Raw genomic sequence first — 3355 nt, 5'->3', positions numbered from 1 at the left:
AATTGTATGGTGAAATGGAAAAAGTACATGTCAAAGAAGTTAAATTAAAATGCAGACAAAGCAGCTGAAACAGCATCTGGAAGAGATGTCCAGGGTAAGTCTGAATCGATTTAGGTATGAGCACTGTAGTGTCGTTTATGTTGAATAAGGTAATTAAGAGGTTTGGTAAACCTACAGAAATCAGCTTTGACAACGGATTGTTTTCATTTGATGAAAAGAATAAATGGAACATTGAAGGTTAAAATAAATAAGATTTGTGTAATGCTCTGCCATTGGCACTGAAGAAATGTTGCATGCAAACTAACCAGCAGGTGACACAATGGAGAAGTTCCTGCAAGGGACCGAGTTTGGAACAGTTACCGATTAGAATTTAAAAAGTATATGAAACAGTTAATAATGATATACAAGTCTATTTATGAACAGGTAAAGTAAAAGCTGTCGGAGATGGACCAGGAAGAAGGACCCTTTAAACCTGAAGACAAGGTGTATGTATGAGTTTTCTAAATCACCGACCGATGTTCGTTTAGAAGGTTGAGATACCTAGTACGATTTCAATAATTACATGAGGGCTGGCCCACAGGTACGAATAGACAATAGCCCTGAGGTAATTGAACAGGAGGACAAAGAAGAGTAGAGTTTTAACAAGAACTTGTTTGACATCAGTGGTGGGAAATAATGGAAAGGATACTAAAGACAATATTATAGGAATTTGGATAAATGGGATAGGATTAGGAAGAATTAGCATGGATTTGTGATTGTGACATTTGACTAATCTTGATTTTTCTTAAAAGAGGTTATTAGGAAAATTGATGAGGTTAAAGTGGTGAACTTCAGTAAGGCCTTTGACAAAGTTCAATAAAGGAAATAAGGTTGGTTAAGAAGTGGTTAGTAAGGAATAGCAAGATGGATTAAAAGTGACTGTTGGGAAATGTCAGAGAGTAATGGTGGATGGATGTTTATCAGGTTGGAGGTCAATGACTAGAGGGGTACCTCAGGGATGTGTGTTGGGACCACTGTTGTTTGTCATGTGAATCAATAATATGGATGTTGGTGTGGTAAGATAGATTAAGAAGTATGTAGATGATACTAAGATACGTGGTGTTGTGAATAATTAAGTAGATTTTAAAAAATGTACAGAGAGATTTAAGTCATTTGGAAGACTGGGTTGAAACATGACAGATGGATTTAATGTTGATAAGTGTGAGGTGATACAACTTGGCAGGCCAAATTCAAATTAGACTTACATGGTAAATGATTGTGAATTGAGGAATGAAGTTGAACAGAGGGATCTAGGAACAACTGTGTATAATTCCCTGAAGGTGGAATCTCGTGTAGAAAGGATGGTAAAGAAAGATTTTGGTGTGTTGGCCTTTATAAATCAGAGCATTGTGTATAGAAGTTGGGTTGTAATGTTAAATTGTACAAGGTATTGGTGAGGTCAATTGTGGAGTATGGTGCATAATTTTGGTAGGCATAATTATAGGAAAAAGGTTAAAATAGAGAGTACAGAGGAGATCAATTAGAATGTTGACTGGGTTTCAGCAACTAAGATACAGAGAAAGGTTGAACAAGTTAGGTTTTTATTATTTGGGAAAGATAGAAGGAATACCCACCATGGTAATGATGTTTTCTTAAGGAACTGTTTACTGGCAGTATCTCATTCTATTACAGAATTAAAAACCAAGGAGCTGTTGGCACAGAGTCCCCATCTCGACTTGCCAATCCATTCTGTGAAAGCAGAGAACTGGGATCTTGTAAAATCATGGAAGGAAGAAAAGCTGCAACCAAAGTGGACTGGACCCTACCTTGCGTTATTAATCACCGAGACAGCAGTACGAACAAAAGAAAAAGGGTGGACACACGCAAACCGATTTAAGGGTCCTGTGGAGGCCCCACCGGACAATATCAGCCCGTAGACTGTGCGTGAAGGGAAGGAACCATTGACTTTGTGCCTATTCGGATGTTGTATTATTCCCTGCGCTGGCCTTCAGAACACAGTATGACTAGCGAGAGGAGGATAGGGAGGCGAAGAATCTGCTGCTAGCACTAGAAAAGGAAGATATAGTATAATTCAAAAGATGCGTAGCAAAAAGAAAAATGGTGGATTGTGAGAGAAGGGTTAATAGGGATGGTTGAATTATACTAGAACTCTGAAAAATATAACTTAGAAAGAAATGAGCTTATCCGCAGAAGCCAGACTGCTGGTAGAATAAAGTAACAATATACAGAACAGAGAGAAATTCTAGATAAAAAGTAGCAAACAGATAACAACTTCAGCAGAAGGCCTTGGGAGTCTTGACGTCAGGAAATGGTCCGAGACATTCCTGGACTTTCTCGTGTGAATGTGGGCTTTATGTTATGATTGGACGAAACTCGATGGGGAGACCTGAGGTAGTGACCACAGTGAAGAAGGGTATAAAGATAGAAAGCATCTCCATTTTCTTTGTGCCTCCAGGGGACATCAGAGGAGAGACACCTATTCTGCAGAATATGAAATTAATAAAAACACTTCTTTGTCTGAATTTGTCTCAAGAGCATTTGGACATCAGTCTGAAGAAGGGTCTTGACACCGAAATGTCACCTATTACCTCCCTCCAGAGATGCTGCCTGACCTGCTGGGTTACTCCAGCATTTTGTTTCTATCCCCATGACCATTCTTGATCTGCCAAGTGACAAATCAGTCTGGTCTGGATATCCCTTAATCTTTATTAAAGCAGTGTGAATATCTTCAGATGAAGATTTCTGGTTTGCTGTAAGTCAATAAACACCCAATTGTTTCAGTAGACTCGCTGCTGTTTGCATAGGTGTCCTTTAAATTCCAAAATAATAATTATAGTTTCCAATCTACATGAGAACAAAAATTGTGAATTTTGATACTTGTTTGGAATTAATGGCTGCTGCTCCAACATAAACTTACAACCTGTGATGCATTAAAAACAGGTCTTGAGGATTGGGATTAATGAATAGGGAAATAACATTCTGGGTTACAAACAGCTATCTTTACTACAGTAAAATACAGTAGAGCACCAATAAAAGCACAACCCTCACGCTTCTGTACATCATTGTCTGCTGTCCGCGACGGCTGGTCTGAAGAACTGTAAGGTCCTGGCACGGGCGTTCATCACGGTCCTCAGTGAAGTCTCTCTCTCTCTCTCTCTCTCTCTCTCTCCCTCTCTCTTTCTTTCTCTCTTCCCGAAGTTGAAGTTCCTGTCAGCTCATTCGAACCCACATATATCTTCAAAAGCCTGCGATTCTACCCTAATATACATACAGATGTTAGCTACGTTTATAAAGCTAGCTGTTCTTATAGGTGAAAACACAAGGTTAAATCAAGCACTGAGCTAGTCTCGAATGA

At 39.0% G+C, this 3355-nt stretch overlaps 1 long non-coding RNA gene across 1 annotated transcript in view; it reads left to right on the top strand.

Annotated features, from left to right (window-relative positions):
- The window catches only part of LOC129694282 (uncharacterized), a 3127-nt gene extending 605 nt beyond the window's left edge, over positions 1–2522 (top strand). The window contains exon 2 of the long non-coding RNA XR_008722989.1: positions 1672–2522. This is a non-coding gene — a long non-coding RNA (uncharacterized LOC129694282). The remainder of the gene's footprint in view (positions 1–1671) is intronic.
- Positions 2523–3355: the final 833 nt, after the last annotated feature.

The sequence above is a fragment of the Leucoraja erinacea genome, unplaced genomic scaffold (assembly GCF_028641065.1).
Source record: "Leucoraja erinacea ecotype New England unplaced genomic scaffold, Leri_hhj_1 Leri_602S, whole genome shotgun sequence".
NCBI classification, from domain to species: Eukaryota; Metazoa; Chordata; class Chondrichthyes; order Rajiformes; family Rajidae; genus Leucoraja; species Leucoraja erinaceus.
Note: the sequence above shows the minus strand (reverse complement) of the source record. Positions and strands in the feature narration are given on the sequence as shown.